Here is a 20238-nt window from a genome sequence, read left to right as displayed (position 1 = left end):
GAGGTCACTGTTGCCATCCAGGGAGCTGACTGTACCTTAATCATGCCTGAGACAACCTTTCTCTGCTTCAAAGCTGATTCCTCCTATAGACTGAATTTGGCAATGAGATGGATTCTCAGACTGGTTTGGTATAATTTCTTGGTTTGCCAGCAAGACAAGGTATATCACAGAGCTCCCATGAGGTTTAATCCAGACCTTGAAGTTTCACTATTGCTCTCGATAGCCTCTGGTAGCCTGAGAACTAGTAACTGAAGGGGCTACAAGATAGCTGGGGAGGGACTTTTCACAAAGGCTTGTAGCAATAGGACTAGAGGCAATGGGTATAAACTGGAGAGGGGCAGATTTAGATTGGACATAAGAAGAATTTCTTCATAATGAGGGTGATGATGCCCTGGCCCAGGTTGCCCAGGGAAGCTGTGGCTGCCCACAGCCACAGGATTTGCCTTGGGCAGCCTGATCCAGTGGGAGGTGTCCCTGCCCATGGCAGGGGGGATGGAACTGGATGGGCTTTAAGGCCTTTTCCAACCCAAACTGTTCTATAATTCTATGAACTTAATTTCTACAGCATTAGAACTCTGTCTTTCTATTGTACCATGAAACTGCAAGGGAGTCTAAAAGAGAAACTACACGGGAATTCAGTACTGAAAGAAAAAGTGAAACATCTATTTTTGTTCTTGGAAATTGTTTCCATGGGACTTTACCTGAATACTCAGAAATAAGAATCTTTATGATGTTTAGATTTTTAGAATACAAGAGGTTTTAAACATGAGAATGGTAGTGGATTTATGAAGACTATTCGAAAAACAGTTTAAATTTTAAACACAGCCTCAGCTTCCAAATTAAATAAAATACAAAATCTCTTATATTTTCAAAAACATCAACAATGAAACAAAGTTCTAGTACACTGTTCTAATGCAGGAAGGACAACTCCTAAATCTGTGAATAAGAGTAGGTAACTGCGACCTAAAATTCAATGCTTTTTAATGAGTGACTTTTCCAAATAACAGAGAATATGAGAGTAATAGAGGGATTTTCCTATTCTTCTGAAAAAGCTTTATTACACATACTCAGTGTTTCTGCACTACACAGTGCAGGCAGATACATAGGCATGGGATGGCTTTACTTTTCAGCGGAGTGAGCTAAGAGAACGGGGCTTCTAAAAATAATTCATTTTGTTCAGCAATAGCTTTCGTCATATTCTTCTTTTCGCTATTCTTGCAGCCTGTGAGGAAGGCTAATTTTTCTTCACAGATCTCTGCATGTGTTCTAACTGCTCAAAACAGGCTCTGATTTTTCAGCCTTCTTAGGAATCAGAAGAGGCATCTGCAAGGTGAGAGACCTTAATGTCACTTGAATAAAACCTGCTTGAGGACTTTTATTGCCATATTCCAAAGAGAAGATTCAAAATAGGAGTAATGGGGGAAGAAAATGGGAAAGAAAAATATTAAAGCAGTTGTTCACTAGCAGAAATAGCCATCTCACTTTTATTCACTAACTTGAAGTTTGCAGCTGAAAAAAATTGAGCCCTCTCCATTTCTTCTAAGGCACCACTTAAAAGTGCTATCTAGTTCAACATAATAGTTATTCCTATCAAACATCTCTACCTTTCATTCCATTAATGGGCAGAGATTATGGACGAGCAACACTTTTCCATAGGGTGAAGCACTGTTATCATGCAGAAACTTATTTATTTATTTGCTATCACAGACAACACCCCACTCCTACCCACCAGCTTCTTCGTGATCAACCAATTCACAGTTGGATCAGATCTCTGCAACTCCTGACTGGGACACGAACACCCTTCTCCTTCAGTGACAGATGCTTTTAGAACTCTGAAGTTTGGAGAAGGACACGACTGATAGGAACCAGATGGAAAAATCAGCAACATGCCCAGAGCACTTGTAATGATTCACAGATCACAGTTGGCAACTTGGCTTTGGAAAATGACAATAAACACATTATTGCAGGGTTTCTGTACCTTCTTATTTCATCAGTACTTCAGAACAGTGGGGTTCTTTTTAAAAAAATTTAGTTTTTGCACTAAGCATCATTAAGACAGGGTTCCCCAAACACCACAAATTTAAGACCGTTAAATACATTTTCAGACAACTCAGATTATTGTTATTGAAGTTGAAATGGATGTTTTGAATTTGCCAAAATGAGAAAGAAATCATTATACTTTTCTTCAATATTGACCTTTGTATATGTATTACATTAAATAAATCAGAAGTACATAAATCAGAATCTGCAAATGAAATTTGGCACTGAATCAAATATCATCAAATTTCACTTCACTGTCAACTTCAAATGACTGAACAGGTTTTGGGTATTTTTGTTAGTTGTTAGCTCTAACAAATTCCTCCTTCCAGTGAGAATTCACAGAAAATTCTGACATTACCAACCCTATGCTTTCTGTAAGAGGAACAGCAGCTCAAAACCCTCTAGTGTGCTAAAGCACACGACTTTCTTACTCACCATCCAAAATAGCAAGATTAAAATCCTGTGTGGTTTCAAACATTTAATATTGACCCTGAAGTAAAGGCCCTCAGTGTATAATATTAGATGAAACACCACACCTAAAAAACACGCCATGGGATGTTCAGCTACTTAAACCTGATTTAACTAAATTTTTACAGCGCCCTCCTGACTATTCTTTTTAGCTCCCTAAATAAGGTGAGGTAGGCATTTTTCATCAGAGGTAGGGATTTCCCAGTGGCACTTGAGGGGTTGTCTTGGTTTTAAAATGAATTATATGGTAATATGTTAAAAAAGCTGTTACATGGGAGGACTGCAGTCTTATTTATTTTATAGATAAGGATGCAGCCCTATTTCAGGAAACCTATTTCCAGTATATGAAGAGTTGAGATCTTGTAAGGGGTATGTCCCAGCTCATCTGTCAGTCTCATTTGGTTCCTATGACAAGAAGCTGTGCTCACAAGACTAGAATTCAAGAAAAAGAACTGAAATAGAATTCCAAAACTGAAGTTAAAAAGCCCACAAAACAAGCAAAAAAAAAAAAAAAAAGCATTGCTGATACAGCAGGAAAAGCAAGCAGGGTGGGGAAAAATAGTAATTTTCTGTACTGGTGACATTTTGCAATAGTATTTTTTCGCCTCAATTATCTGCCAAGGAGAAACATGCTTCAAAAGATAAATTGCAGTTCACAGAAAATAACTTGCAAAGTCAAGCATTTGATTGACCAAATTTTTCTGATCTCTAAATCACAATCTACGTGTCTCTAGCTCTGAGGCTGGTGTTGGTTTCATTGCAGACATAAAAGCGGACAGAATTTACATGGTATGCAGACATTGCAAGGACATGAAGAAATCTAGGCAGATTTCTGAACTAATTTCTATCATTTGCCTTTGGTAAGTGAAGAGCTTCATTGCAAATTATGAAGCATCCTACTAAATGAACAAGATGAGGTTTCAACAGAACAAATAGCTATTTGGTTCAGGGGCCTGAAATAAATCAGAAAGAAACAATTTCTTCCTTTGTGTCATCTGTTTTTATTCAAAATACTTCCCAGACCAGTAGAGATCTGTGAGTTCTCTCCCACCACTGCAAAGAAAATGCACAGGAAAGCACGTACCCCAAGGCCCCAGTGTATACCCTCCATCAGCAAGGACTCTGTAGGAGCAGTGGAAGAGAATGGGACACAGAACTCTTTTAAATAATTCTGTTCAGAAAATCAGAGTCTTTGTTTTCCTATTGCCTTCCACAGCTGGTGACCATCAATAGATTTTTTTATTCATTTAGAATAACAAAAGCAATTGGAGCCAGGAAGAATCCAACTCTGGTGATACTTCATAAGAGAGTGGCCTTGTAAACCAACATGTTAAATCACTCATCTGTATGGTCAGTGAAACTACCATGACTGACCTATCAGTGCTACCATTCACCATTACTTTCTGGAAACTGCTGGAGTCAGTGCTTTGCCATTGAACTTATGACAATGTGTCGCTTACAAACTTAATCTGAAGACTTTTCTACAGCTGTATGAACTCACATACAAGAGAAATGTATAAGCCACACATCAGATCACCTGTCCTTGCTTATCAAGGAAACCCAATTTATTTCTGTCCTAGGGAAATAGTCTCATTCTTACTCAAAAACTGACTAAAAACTGGAAATTTTAGAAAATATCTACAGTAAAATTCATGTTTTTATAAAACTTTGGACCCAGCACAGAGGCAGTCTGCATGTTGATTCTGGAACTGATGTCAATGTGCTTTACATTATGGGAAATCCAGGAATAAAGTGCTCACCTTAGTACGGGCGGTGCTGCAGACTGCTGTCCTGAACAGCTCTTCGAATCAAGCAACTCTAGTAAATACACAGCACTGTGACACAAAGAGGTCTTAGGGAAGAACCTGTTGGAATTGCCGAGTTTCTCTTTGGAAACGGCTTCACTGCATGTTTCTTGGGCTCAGATTCATTGTAAGACAGTGGTGCTAGACAGCGACATAACAGAGAAGCAGTGAGAAGCATCTATATCCTCTATTGCACCCTTTATACAGTGATCTCAAAGAAACATGAAACCTCTACATCCCTAAGGCTCACACAAGGCCTGTGATTAGCTTAATTGATGCACTGAAAGGCTCAGCCATGTAAAACACCAGCGCAGTCAAGAAATACTGACTTTAAACTTCAAGCTGGACTGCTGTCTGCTACAACTGTCTTGACCCATGCAATCACTGTTATTCTTGTGTAAAATTCTCTTGACTCAATCACGCTGGTATAGCTTTTTATTTACTTATTAATTTGCTTTTAGAAAGAAGACAATGTAGGAGGCATTTTGTTTTCTTGGCTTTTTCATCATTCTTTCAGAAAAAGAGATAAAAATGTTCTCTTTCCTAGAAATGCAGTATTCTCTTCTCACCACCGAGCCTCGTAAAACGTGGTTACTGTGTAGGCTTTATGGTCACTACAGAATACATAGAGCAACATATTCAGGATTTGTTTTTATATGCATTCATTTTATTTGACCTATTGCTTGGAATCCTGTGATCTGGATTCCTGGAAAGAAAGAGCTCCTTCAGAATAGTCCACAGCATGCTGATTATGGGACTCATCAGGGATCATGATTTATAATTTCACTTCAACACCTCAGCTGGATTCCCAAATTAACAAAGACATTATCACATTTCTACAGGACTTCTATGATGGGAGAAGGCTTTGTTTAATAACATTTTGGCACTCTAGAATGTCTAGGATATGTCCATTATTTAGTCAGCCAGCCTATAAAAATTACATGACTTTCAACACACCTTTTAATTGCTTTTAATTATTAACATTTATACAGCTCTGAAAATGACAAAGTTTCTTAGCTGGAGACATGGTTAAATTTTTAATAGGACTGGAAAGCAAAGCACCACATCTCAGACTGTGGATTTAAAGAATACACAGTATTACATGCATGTGTATGTTTATGTATAATATTATCAATATAAATATGAAGAAAAATCTCTGTAAAATATATAAACATTAAATCATGTGTATATGTATTTCCATGCATGTATCCTTAATGAAATCTCATGAATATGCTGTTCAGAAGGTAAAAAGGAAAAGCTCAGAAGGCTTTTGGGCTCCACAGGATTGAACGAAAACAACTGCGCAGAGTTCTAAAAACCCTGTCTTATCACATCTTTGATTTGAGGAAGAGAATGGTGAGGCTGCTAGAGATGGTGTTGTAGCAAGCTTGTTCACTGCATATTTCTAACGTATAATGCAAAACACTCATTACAAAAAAACCTCTTACATGAAGTAAGTTATTTTATTAATGTGCGATGCCAGCTGTTAATAACCTTGCCCATTTAATACCATTTCTCTCAAACAATTAGTTTGCTCTTTTGGTTTTTTTTTAAACTGCTCCCTCAAACTTTAACTACCTTGCAATTCTACAATTCCAATCAGCACTGGAGATCATTAAATACAACATTTATTGTCCAAAGCAGATAAGTTGCATCTATGCTCTCTTCTTGTCTCTGTGTGGCTCTGTTAGGACTTTTCCTCAAGTTGCATTTTAACAACTTGTCTAACTATAAGCTAGATCTTCAAATGAATTCTATGCTTGTTCTGGCTTTATTGACATTAGAAAGCAAGGGTAGGTTAAGCATAGCACCATTCTTTATTAGCAGACTATGGGGCTTCCTCTTATGCTTTTTGCCAGAAAATTGAAATTTTCCTAGTGGTGTCAGTACCAGATCTTCCATACTATATGACCTGCTCATCTCAGATATAGACATGTCTATAGACATTTTTGCTGGCACACAAGCCTTCTACTGTCTGAAGTTTCCAAGCGCTTGTTTTCAGAAGCTCAGCTCTGTCTGCACTGTTAACCCCAACAGAGTACACGAGCCACAACACTGCTAAGGCTAATGTCATTAGGTTGCCAAAAGACACCTCAACTATAACACAGATTGACTCATATCTAAAAGCCAGCCAGCCAGTAATGCTGTTAAAACATCCCCACAGGCTTCTTGTTCCTTCTTTTCCAGAAAATTATTCACACAATTACAAAATAGTTGAAACAGCTTCAAGAAGAGTACTACAAAGCAATGAAGATCATTCCCTACACTATTTGGATATAGACAAACCCAACTGCTTGTGCTCAATCCTTTCCCAAGTCACCTTTTCCCTGTGGTCACTCACAACCACCTTTTCAAAAGGACCTGTCACAATTTTGACCTCCCTCTTATTATATCCTGGATGAGTCCTGGATGAGCCTTAATCCCCTGAAAGGAATCTTAGGAATGTAAATCAAAGTGTAAATCAAAGTCAGATTACCTTTAAAAGACTTAAACCAGTTTGGAGAGCCAGAAGTACCCCATAACTTTTAAGACGTAAGAAAATATTTATCATAGGTAGATAATATGGAGAAGCTTGCTTCTCTCCTTAACGAGAATTAGGAGGCATCTTTCTTTAACAAAGGAGTGAATCTCAGAATTATCCAGCTTTCAGGACTTAAAGGAAATGGAAAAACTATGCAAGGAAAGTAGGAAAACTGACTTTGTTTCAGAGGAATGGAAAGAGAATAGCATCAATGCAGTGCTAGCAAACAAGATTCTAGTTTCCCTCTGATACTTCAGAATAAAATCTACAAACAATACTTGGTTCAAGTCCAAACAAAAAACCCCTTTTGTAACAACAAATGCAAAAGTCTATGTGCACCAGAGATGATCAACACGGCAAAATTACCTCCTGAATTAGTAAAGTTGGGTCAGCATATTAATTACATAATTAGAAATGCTCAGAATACATCTTGCCACTATTGTTACTTGTCCTATATTTAGGGTTCTTTTAACTGTTCTACATTGACTTTAGACCAAAGAATAGCCGAATTTGCAAACTAGACAACTTATTTACAGAGAGAAATAAGAACAGACACTCTTATGAGCACATATTTGTCAGCTTTCTTTATCTTCTTTTCTTAGCCCTCCCTTCATAGCCTTGGTTTCCATTTAAAAATCTGACAGGAGCAGGGCTTATTCCAGTAAACCAAATTACAGGTATTAATTAATGGTTCTCGCCTGTTTGCCAGCTCCTGCAAGCAGAAGGGTAGATAAAAATGTATTTACAGCAAAATTTAATTACCCATTTTCCAGCCATTGGCCTGCTGGCAGAAGTCTCCCAATGTACTGCAGAATAGGACTTGGATTAGGAATTAATTTAGTGTCAGCAATGATCTGCAATGTAATGGCTTAATCAAGTTTGCTGTGAAATTGGTAGGGAGCTCTGGAGCCTAATATTGCCCCAGAGCCTGCTGCATCTAAAGACAGGATTCAGAGATCCATAACGTAATCATCATCCAGCAAAACCAAGATCTCTCCTATAATCAGGAACTGCCCCTAGCAAGCTCACCTCTCACATTATAAAGTTACAACTCATGGGTTTGAAGTTCTGTGCATACATTTGACTCTTTCTTCCTCTTCCAGCTAAATCTCCCAAATAACCTGTACTTGCATGAATAGCATGATTAACACGTAAGCACAGGCCAGTGCGTCACTAACACATGCTCTCTAATTTTTTCACAATTTAATCTCAATGCAAATACAGAAAACTGCTAAAACCAAGAGAAGATAGGTTGTAACATACAAATTTTTTTTTTCTCAATTCAGAATTCTCCCTAAAGTGGGCAGTATGATTACAGAGTTCTTTCTACAGGAGCACTGCTGTAGGTGGAAATAAGAGATTAAGGCTCTGGAAATCACAATTAAGAAAAAATGAGATATGAACTGAGCCTTTTGTTTGCAAATCTTTGAAATTTTAAATATCGTTATTATCTTAAAAAATAAAATCAATTCACATTTTCTGCTAGATGTCAACTGACAGAATAAAAAAATTGCTAAAACAGAAAATGTTATTTCATAAACAGTAGAATAAAAACTATTCTCTTGAGCTTTCAAAGCCATATTCTATTGTCCTCAGAGGCTTCAACCTTTCAAAAAATATGAATAAGTTTCTCAGCTGGGGTGTTTAGCTGGGGCTGAAATATTCCATACTGTCAGCAAATTATCATAGGTTGATAAAATATCATGGGAGAAACTCCTAGAAGAGCTTTGAACACCACACTGTCACAGCACCTTACCTGTTTTACTAATTTTTCCCTAAGACAATGAATCATCCTTGTGCCTCTCATTCTGTCACTCATCCATATTTACATCACATCTGACACAATGCTACTGGTACATCCAAAGGCTTCTTTTTACAGCACTGAGGATTGCTTTTTATAGTCTTTTCCTTCTTTTGGGTTTTTTTTTTGTCCTTTTTCCCTTTTTTCCCCCTTTTTCTTCCCTCTCCTTTTTAAAAAAAAACCTTATAACTTTCCCCCTTCTTTTATTCTAAGCATAATACACAATACATCTATAGAAGCACTATAGATCATCATCATGTGAAATGACACTTCATGTGCAGAATTTAAGAAACATGGATGCAGAAAATGAACATGGATAGATTCAGAACTGTATGCACAGGACCATTACACAGCCCTACATCTTCACCAAAAGCTGATATATGCACATGTGGTGGACAAGCATACTCCCTGTTCAGAGTTAAATAAAACTTATGGGTTAAAAATGATTAAACGTATATGCAAGTGAAGATCTAGCACACATCTGAAAAAGACAAAGCTAAAGTTCATTGAATTGCTCATATCAAGAAAAACTGTAGCTAATAGCACACTCTCGTAGTGGTATTTAGGTTAATGAGTTGTCAGAACTCTCAAGCACCAAAGGTAAAGCAATCAGAATTCTGAAACTCTAAACCAATCCCCCCTAAAATGCACAGATGTGATTAACTACCTTAAATGCAACACTGTGGTTGGATGTTTGAGTAGCGATCACTTATATAATGTAATTGTTTAAATATAGGAGGTAAACTGAAGAGGTGAAGAATGTATCTCCATAAAGAATAAAAAGCCAAAGCCTTAAATCATAGATTCTCATTCCTAATAAGTCCCTGCTGTAGTAAGTATTTCTCAACTGAGTTTACATAAAATATATAAATTGACAGTAAACCCTTTAATGAGTGTGTTGAGAATACTGCAACATGGACTTCGACATTCAGAAAGATCTCATTAAGCGTTTAACCACATATATTCTTCAAGTAGAAAGTTACGAGAAAGTTAGTTTGTCTATACCTTAATTAAAAAGGCTAAATATGCTTTATTTGTAAGAATTAAGCTTTAATCCTCTAGCCTCACATCCACTCAACTGAATTATCAGCTAACAGGCATTACCTTAACGTGTATAGATCACTGGACTTGTGATACATCATTTTCTTAACAAATGCATTGGTCCTGTATGTTCTACAACACTGCTTTTTTTAGTTGTCTGCAATGAAATGTCTCTCATAGCATGAAAATTTCTTCTGAAGCAAGAAAACTCTACTTTAGAGGATCCTTGCATATTCTCTTTTAAAGTCTATGAGACATATATTATAAGGATATGTCGTGAAATATCACAGCATTCATTCTCTGAACCTTAAGCATGGGCCTGCCTCGAAAGACAGCTGAGAATATAGTTGTTCAGCTCTTCAGCATCTTAACAAATAAGTTTAGGCTTCCCCAAGAAAGCAGAATGTTCATTCACAAAAAAATAGCAAAAGTCTCTTTTACAGCATTGCATCTTTTCTCTGTCAACACAATGTATGTGCTAGGATGGTTATGCATATCCAGAAACTGCAAATTACCAGAACACATATACAGATCTTAGAGCACGCAGTGATGATGGCAATTACCATACTAGTGGTTTTCAGTTGTTACAGTTGTTCTAATAATATCTCCCTGCCCATTATGGAACAAATTGGAAACATCAGCACCTAATTTCTAAACTTCCCTTTCTTATCCCTGATGGCACTTAATGCCTAAAAGTCATTACACCTAAAAGTTCTCTCCACACATCACAACGTCAGTGCCTGATCTAAACCCAGTTTCTTCACTCAAACGTCAGCAACCTGGTTCATTTCTCTCCACAGTAGGGTGCCCAGCATCACATGCCTGCTCTATTGCCACAGGTGATTTTTTTCACCCTATCACAACAGGAAACTGGGTGTTTTCAAACCATAAAGTTTTCTGGACCTCAATCTAAATTTTTTAACTGCCAACTATTTAAATACAATTTAGACTCTCTCAAATAAAGTTACACCATGATGAATTTCCTTTCAATACAAGAGAGTGGCAGATATAAGGCTTTGTTTCATAAATTCAGAAGAGAATTTTCCTTCTGCGCAATCATCTTTGAATGAACACCCTGAATTCATTCCTAAAGAGCCGCAGAGGGCTAGCTGCTAAGAGCAAGCAATGGCAAAGCCCGCCCCCATCTCAAGTGGGAAGCGAGGCTGCAAACCATCAAAATGCCAAAGGCACAAAATAGCTTGTCCCAATTTCTTCATGTTATTTTGGTATACTTCATAAAAAACCAACATCACATAACTCATTAATCATAACCTTTCAAAAGTGTACTCCTTTCCCCCAAACTGTTAAAATTTAGTAGAAATGCAGACAAAGTTCTAATAAAACTATTTTTAGACTTTGCCACACAGAGAACATCATCAGGAGTCTCATCTTTCTATTAATGCAAATGTATTTAAGCAGTCACTGCAGGAAACTTTAAAATATGCTAATCACTGATTCTTTGGACTCCTGTTTCTAACATCTTTGCTGATGTGTACATATCACAGATGGGCTAAGTAAAGGGAACACCATCATTTAAAGTGTCAATAGGTATTCACAGCTCCATGAAGTGACAATCATATGTATAATTTATTGCCACATTTATATATTTCATAAATTTCCAAATTCAACATCCTTTTAGTACATAATATTCTCATTTTCTGGTGTCTGGGCTGAATTGCCACAGTGTGTTATAAATGGAAATGCTTTTGATAATCACATGCACTGTTTTTCTTTTTAAAGTGATTCAGTGCTGATGAAAGGGGCCAGATTGACGGCCTTGCAGATTGGAGTTCCCTGTTAATCCACAAAGAAAACAAGGCACTGTCAGGGCAGTAGCTGGGCCAGCTTCTTTCCAGTCCATCTCCATTTAAATCCGTAAGAGAAAAAGAAAATCAACAATGTACACATCACATTTCTAAGTCAGTCTGACTCTGCCTGCTCATATCCTTGGCCTTGCTTCTTATTTACACTAGCAGAGAAAGTAATCAAGGAAAGCAATGCATTTCTGAGATTGGACTGCTGCCTGTGAGCTGTTTTGTAGTATACATTTAAATCCAGCAGCACACATCACTCTTAAGCCAGCACACGCATCTTCAGTGTGTAGTTAAAAAGAGTACAATGATTTTACCTTGTTTACAAAGGCTTGTAGTGATAGGACAAGGGGCAATGGGTATAAACTGGAGAGGGGCAGATTTAGACTAGACTGAGGGACGTGGTTTAGTGTTTGATAGGAATGGTTGGACTCAATGATCCGGTGGGTCTCTTCCAACCTGGTGATTCTATGATTCTATGATTCTATGATAAGGAAGAATTTCTTCACTCTGAGGGTGATGATGCCCTGGCCCAGGTTGCCCAGGGAAGCTGTGGCTGCCCCATCCCTGGAGGTGTTCAAGTCCAGGTTGGATGGGACTTGGGCAGCCTCATCCAGTGGGAGGTGTCCCTGCCCATGGAACTGCATGGCCTTTAAGATCCCTTGCAAACCAAACTAGTCTATGATTCTAATAAAGCATTGAGGTAAAGTTACTAGGTTAAGATCCAGTAAATTGGCTTCAGCAATCCTTTCCTGAAAGCAAGTGGTTCTTATCTACTGAGTGCTCCGTTAGCAATGACAGATGTTTTCTCTAGCAGGTTGCTATGATAAAGACAAACCAACGCAAGATAGATGTATGTGACTCTCAATTTGGTCACTATTGCTTATGAAAATGAATATATATTTCATTAAGAATGTGCCAAAATATTGTAAAATATTATTTTGGGTTTTACTTATCTACCACACAGTGCAGAGCAGCAAGCGCCACACCTGAAAGACAAGGCTGCGACAGTTGTCCAAACCACATGTTAACTTCTAGTCTATAAAACTGAAGTAGAAATTCGATGAAGATCCCTTTTTAACGGCACACAAACATGACAGCAATTAGGGGGAGAATATGTTAGCATAGAATAAACAAATAAAACCACAGGATTTTAAAATACCAAAAGTAGCTCAGCCAGAGTACTTTAAAAAGAGCAACATGGGTTAGTCATATGGCTATATGAACATAACAGGGTGATATGGCCAGAAACAGGAGCATTTTGTTATGTGATGATAGCAATGAGTCTAAGAGCTTCCATGGGCATTTGCAAGTAAAATCCTGCCTGCCCACAGTGAACTAAGGAATTGTTGTTAATGAGATAATGGGTCATCCCCTACTTACTAGGTATCCAATTACATAGATGTTTTCTTATTTCGACATATCATAAATAATATTAGCCTTCTATTTTTGTAAAAGATCAAATCCCACTGAAATGGATCTTCCAGTCTTCTTGGGAAGCACTGGTTCTGTCTAGAATTTCATTTTATCTTCCAGTAACTGAAAAGATTAAGAGTATATTTCAAGTGTTTCCATTCATTTTTTTCTGCAGGTGAAGATGTCTATGCCATTTTTTTCTGGAATTTAAACTGTTCTAAATGATCTGCAAATCTTCATGCCAACTACACAAAACATGCCCTCTACTGCTAAAGAAGGAACGAGGAAGTTTGAAAATACGTTCACGAGTGGTTTTAATGTAGTGTGCTTTGCTTTAAATCATATTCTGTTCCTTTATTCATGACTACGTATTTCATGCATCCTAAAAACCCACATAGAGAAACAGTTAAACCATATTTGACTTGCTGAAATAAATAGTCTCAGTTGCATCTTGGAGACCATGCACTCAAGCCAAGATACTTTTGGCTCTATATGAGTATATTTTTAAAATGTGTTGCTAGTTATTTATACAGCTCATTATCTCCTTGCTATGCTGAGCACAATGAATTTCCCATGTCCACCCACTGCCTCTCAGGTAAGGATGAACTAATGGTTTGGATGTGTCTGTAACTATTTCTTTTTTAAGGAGGAAGAAAATTAAAAAGTGCGGCTACTTTGGGGGAAAATTCAGTGAAATAAAAAAAAAAAATAGAGGTCCCACTATCATTAGATTTGAGAAGCAAGGCACTTACATTGCAACTTTGCCCCAAATACAGAAAATCACCTAGCAAGGTTTCTTCAAGAGCAATGTAGGTACCTTATGATAGCTGAGTGCATAAGGGAAGAAAGAGTAAGAGAGAACATCCCAAGTGATAATTGCTCCAAACTGTTTGTTTTAACCAATGCAGTTTATCTCTGGCCCACCAAAATAAAACAAGCCACATCCAAATGATATTCCAGTACTGGTAAATTAAATCTCAAGACAGAATCAGAGAGCCATAGAATCATAGAATAGTTTTGATTGGAAGGGACCTAAAGATCATCCAGTTCCACCCCCTGCCCTGGGCAGGGACACCTCCCACTGGATCAGGCTGCCCAAGCCCCATCCAACCTGGCCTTGGACACCTCCAGGGATGGGGCAGCCACAGCTTCCCTGGGCAACCTGGGCCAGGGCCTCACCACTCTTATCATGAAGAAATTCCTCCTTATGTCTAGTCTAAATCTGCCAGCTTACACCCATTCCCCCTTGTCCTCTCACTACAAGCCTTTGTAAAAAGTCCCTCCCCAGCTTTCTTGTAGCCCCTTCACCTAACTCACCTCTGAATTTAGTAGTAACAGCACTAACCTTTAAGATTTGAGTAGAGGGGTTAAGTTTAAGGCTTATATCACCTGAATACTTTGTCTCCAACCAATTTACTAGACAAGAAGCCTTACAAATAAAGCTACTACAAAATTCTGCAGTCTGATTCATTAGGACAAAAGTTATTTAAATCATGTTCTCTCCACAGACATACTATTTTGTCTTAAAGATGATTAAACAAGAGGCAGATGTAATTAGGGTTGCCTAAAGGATAAGCAAAAAAATCAATCTCATCAAGCGTTTTAGAAAAATGAAGTAATAAATCACCTTGTTCCATAAGCCTTTTGTTTTGCTGTAACTGATAATGTGTTGAGATTCTTTAGCGTTCTTGTCTGATACAGCATTACATTTGTTAAGGCAATTTAGAAGGAAACTGGGACCTAACAACAGACAGTATATTTTGGAGAAAAATAATAAATACAGTTAGGCTTATGCAGATGGCCTCCTTTCAGACAGCAATGAACAGAACACCCGCTAGTGAGATTTACGAAAATATAGACTACATCCATAAAGACAAAATAAAGATTTGAAAGAAAATATATACACTGTCTCTTAAACAGTCTCCCAACTCTTATCCCAGGTTCAGAAAATAACTGTTTTAGGAAAAGTGGAACCTTTGAAGGTTTGCATCACTGGCTCTTTGTTGGTTGGATGCAAATAAATCACAAAGTACAAAATGGAACGAGAAAAATCATGCCCTGAAAGAACTATCTGCAAATAAGAAAATCTGCATTCAGTTCCTGAATCAAGCTTCGACTTTCTTTAGATATTAATTAGCTCATTTCTTCTGTTTCTTATAGAGCAACAGAGAAAAGAATGTTTCATTGCTCTTGTCTCTTTAGTCCACATTCACTGCTCAGTTACTTCAGTTATGGATCATTTAGGGATCCTGTTCCTCTCCTGACCCATCCTGACTATGGTTCTGATTAGCCCTCAAATAGAAAAGAGATGGAAACAAGGGTGGTTTTACTAAAAGCTTGCATTTGAATCAACAATCTTTTTAAACTGAGGGAGTAAGAATATTATGTCCTAGGGAAGAAAGAAGAAAAGTCCAGGCTGCTTTCATGGCTACTGATTTAAGCCAGTCTTACGCTGGACATATCTCATTGCTTAGGACAAGATTTACTGCTTCTCACTCATTCAGGAATGTAACAGTGTGCCTGAACTCTGATTAAATTTTTTTTTTTAAAGACCACACAAAGGTCTATTTTTGATGGAAGTTCTCTTCACAGACTGCAGATAGGAAGGGCTTTTTTTATACTGGCACTGTATTAAAAAATCTCAAAACAAAACTCTACATTTGCACAGGCGATAGTTAATCTAGAAAATATCATCAGAAATGTAAGGTTATATAAGTTTTCTTCTCCATTGATATGGAGAAGAAAAATGATGGAATTGTAAAGGGAAATAAGGTATTAAAAATAGCTCACTGGCACTCAGTGCCATATGTTTAAAAATGCTCAAAAGAGATCCAAAATGGTAAAAATTCAAATACATTATGATTACCTTCATCATTTATCAAAATCCAGACACTGTTTTTGGCCATGGATGTTGTTGCTTTTGTTGATATAAATCTCACCCATGTACAGGGCACAGCAAAGACAGTTAACCTTAAAAAGTTTCTTCCATAGAATTAGCTACCTGCGCTAAACAGCAAGCATCATATCAGAAGCATTCATGGTTTTGCTGTTATACTGATATCCAGCCTCATTGTTCTGCCATCATTAACAGACTGCAAACCATCTCTGAAGAGCAAGCAATGCTCAAAATATTTACGAATTCAAAATATTGTCTTTCAGTCTGTTTTTTTGCCTATTACTGCAGACATCTAGGGCTCTGACTTCAGGAGACAATGAATCCAAGAAAATGGCTGGGAAGGATGTCAGATCCCTGCTTTGCACAGAAGCAAAAAGGTTTAAATGGAGTACAGCGTGTATTTTAGAGAAAACAGAGTATTGCAAAAGACTGAAGCCATTACAGTTTTTCCATCATCAACATGTGATAGAGGGCTGTATCTCAGCAAACTGCTGTTGTTATAGAAACTCTGCTGACACGTTGCTGCTACGGTGAAAGTGGCAATATACTTGCACTAATGTCCTTTTTATCAACCTCGGTTCAAAATTCAGAGCACTTTAATTTACAATCAGGGAGCTGCACGACACTTGCTGCAGTGTCAAATGCTGCTGTTGCCTGGAAACCAACAGGTAACTGCTGCAAGTCTGATTCATTTATGTACATGGAAAGCTAATGACAGAAGAGGAAGAGAATGTTTATCTGTAGGTAACGAATTTGGTCTCTATTTACTAAAATACAGGATTTTCCTGTGAAATCACTGCAGAAATATATCACACAAGAATGAAAAACTGCACTTACTTATTCTGTTCTTCTGTGTAAATGATTAAAAGTTATTGGTACAGATACAGCTGTGGCAATTAATTAAAAATTAAATAGGAGTCAACTGTAAGTTAAAATTTAGCCCTGAAGTACTGTAACTACAGCATGAAAGAAATGTTATTTAATATTTTCTTAGCAAATTTAAATCCTGGCACCAGCGTATTTATCGCTCTCACTATCTATACTGCAATACTATGTAAACAATAGTGTTTTAAATAGAGGCTGGTTCAGAAGTCTAAAGTTTACTCTTTATCCAGAAGGCTGCTAGTGCCCAGCAACCCTTTAGGCTTCTTGTGTTCCTCCTAAATATTGACAAACCCAGCGATGAGAATAGACTTTAAATGCACTCAAGGACACAGTCCACACCCGAATAAAACGAGCTGCTGCAAATAATTATTTGTCTGTTCTGTTCTCAAGACTCTAATCCAAATCCCTGTTTTTTTGTTTTCCAGCACAGCTTTATGCTTCTTGAAAGCTTGAATTATTTGTGTGGATGAAATTCATGGCAAAATTCCCACTGATTTCAAAGGCATTCCATTTTTGCCTCATGTTGGTCTTCTGTACAGGTACTGAGTCTGGGTCTACAAACAAGCACACAATTTCTCAAATGCCTTCTGGTAAGGAAACTTCTACATGCATTAGAAGATTGACTTAATTTTTTTTAACCAGAAATGTCTTTCACCAGACCTCAACATTCAGTTCACATCACAGCTATATAATTATTCTTTTCAGAAGCATAGATGCAAAGAAGGCATTAACAGCCATTCAAAATATCACATTTATGCACTTTTCTCTTGTCATATTAAATATAATTACTTCTGATGCAATCAAACGCATATCCTTCAAATGGATAAATCCAGCACCAAATTTAGAACCTCAAGCTTCAAATATCAGGCTCTTAAAGCAAAGCTTTAAGCCTTTACTTTCAGTTCTGTGAGGTACAATGTAAGAATGGCAAGAACATTAGGGTTAAAAATGGTATCTTTGTATGAATTTTGTTTAAATTATTGTTAGTTATTGGTTGTGAAGTGCTTTGAAGATGAAAGGTGATATCTGAAATGTTATAAATCAGTCACCAAGAGATGTGGATCAAGTAAATGACCAACATACATACTCCTCAGAACTCATTAGAACTGGAAAATAAATCACAGTATCCTATTTGTCCTGAAGCATCTAAATGACTTACAAGTGTGCATATGTTCCTCACACAGATAGGGACATACATACTTTTAGGCTGGCACAATAACTACTTATTAAAATGGGAGAGTATACAGTAATAGCAAATATTCTTACTTGCCGGTCTAGTTATAGGATTGAGTTTCGTTTAAATGCAGGGTTAGCCTCAATTATGCAACAATGAATTGCAATCAACTCTACACAGAGTACAAAAACTGTGTTAACAGGTATAAAGCATGCTTATAGAATAAAACTTCATAAGCAATTCCTCTGCACCTTACACATCAAAAGTAATCCAGTACATTCTCTGTAGAATCTAAGAACATTAGTATAACCATTAAGACAGTTGAAAGAAAGACACCATACAACACTAAACACAATTGCAGTATTCCCTGATGCATATTTTTCAAGAAACAATGAGTTTGAATTCATTATAATTGCATGTAATGAGAGGTATATACAATCAATAAGAATAAATAATAAATAAATAAATAAATAAATCTGTGCTTTCACCAGTTGAGGCTTTCATCTCACCCAAGAAGGAGATGCTACAATCTCTCTGCAAAATGCCCTGGTGTTTCACCACCCTAATTTTAAAGATTAATTGCTAGGATTTGTTTTTTGCTGGCAGTAGCATGAGCTGAAGTCACCTGCCCATTGCTTCTCCCAATAAGCATGCTACATTTTCCAAATGTGCTGCCTCAACTGCTTCTGCAGCTGTGGATGGAACCACATGAGGAACTGATCTGTGCTAAAAATAATTCTGGGGTGGGCAGAGGGAGAAGTAGTTTGATTAAGGAGGCACTGCTCTGAAAAGGACAACGTTGAAATTATGGCTTACCTGTCTTGGGCAACTGGCAAGTTTTTAGAAGATAACACTGTACACAGTAGACTTCCTCCTCTACCCTCCAGACTGCATTTCCTACTAAAAATCGACTCAAAAATTCAAATAAAGATAACCAGTTCAATCTAGTTTCTCCAAAAACTTCTAAAAGCTTGTCTTCCTTCTTCACAGTATTGCTCTTATTACAAGGCAAAAAAAAAAAAAAGAAAATAAATCACGTCCATTATACTTCCACAGTCTAAAAAGAAGTAAATTCCTTCGTATAAGGAAAGCAAAAGCAGATAAAACAGCTACTAATTACAGGACATAAAATGTAGTGTTTCATCGGCAATTCTGATTTTAAAAAGAAACAAAATTTTCTGTTTATGTATTCAAATGTCTTTGTACTTAAGTGCAAACATTTTATCTAAAAGGGAGCATTCAAGGCACCTCTTTGGCACACATATTCCCCTCTGGAAGTTGCCTTCAGGTAAGCAAACATTATCCTATGGGGTTTGTATTTGACAAACCCTTTTGAAAGGTTCTTTGAATGCAAAAAGTGCCTAAAAATCAGAACACATGCAAACACATAGAATTCCAAATGGAAAAAATCTGCTATCATTCAGAATCAAGTGTCAGGAGATACACAGCAAGATTGGAATGTGCATATAATAACCATTAAGCACTGGCTCCTGCACTTTTGTGTTCATGCATCTGGAAGAAAGCATTGGAATAACTATTTATATCACATTTTTGTTTATCAAACTCTCATTTCATGCTTTCATTACTTGTGTCCCAAGTATATATGTGTATTATTTAAGCACTACTAGTGTTTTACAAGATTCTAAGGAATCAATACAAAATCTATTGCTATAAAGATTGTGGAGTTAAATTCTTCTTCTCCCAAACACACCCCTCAGAAAACTCCAGCTCACTGCAAACAAAAAACACCAACCAACCAACCAAATAAAAAAAAGCAGCAGCTTGGACTGCAAAACTAGCCTTGTCTTTAAATTCATCAGTTGCCATAAAATAGTAAAAACAAAGTCAGTACTTACTAAACACTGCCAGTGAGGATGCTCTTGATTTAAGGTGGTGACATGAGACTTAGAAATCTGGGTTTCTTCTAAAAACTGGGTCTGATCAAATATTTTCTGTGATGTTGCAGGCTGCAGACATGATGGATCATTTCCAAACTGTGTAGAATAAAACAAGCCAAGTGACCACATTGTTAAAACTGCATTTGTACTAGCTGACTAGCACTTGCTTTTCCTGCAACACATCATGTTTCATTAACATGATTTTCATTCCATGTGTCCCCAAAAGCTGCTTGAAAGTGATGGTTAAATGCACATTACATACAACAGAAGCCAAACTAATAAATTGAGCTTTGCTGAATAAGCATTTTGTCAGGGCGGGCAACAACACCAAAGTCCAACATAAACCTCCAAAAGAAGATTTAAATACTGTGGTCATTGTTCCCTTGAAGGAAATTAATTTCAGGAGGTAAATGATAAAATTCAGTGTCAATATTTTCTCTATAAAAGGTAGGGACATAAAATTAAGCAGAAAAATTCTGACT

General features: G+C 37.1%; 1 protein-coding gene across 1 annotated transcript in view; it reads right to left on the bottom strand.

Annotated features, from left to right (window-relative positions):
* The window catches only part of RIMBP2 (RIMS binding protein 2), a 113352-nt gene extending 93500 nt beyond the window's left edge, over window positions 1–19852 (bottom strand). Inside the window, exon 1 of the mRNA XM_069870764.1 lies at window positions 19715–19852. The gene's annotated coding sequence lies outside the window, so the exon portion shown is untranslated. The remainder of the gene's footprint in view (window positions 1–19714) is intronic.
* Window positions 19853–20238: the final 386 nt, after the last annotated feature.

The sequence above is a fragment of the Phaenicophaeus curvirostris genome, chromosome 17 (genome assembly GCF_032191515.1).
Source record: "Phaenicophaeus curvirostris isolate KB17595 chromosome 17, BPBGC_Pcur_1.0, whole genome shotgun sequence".
NCBI lineage: Eukaryota > Metazoa > Chordata > Aves > Cuculiformes > Cuculidae > Phaenicophaeus > Phaenicophaeus curvirostris.
Note: the sequence above shows the minus strand (reverse complement) of the source record. Positions and strands in the feature narration are given on the sequence as shown.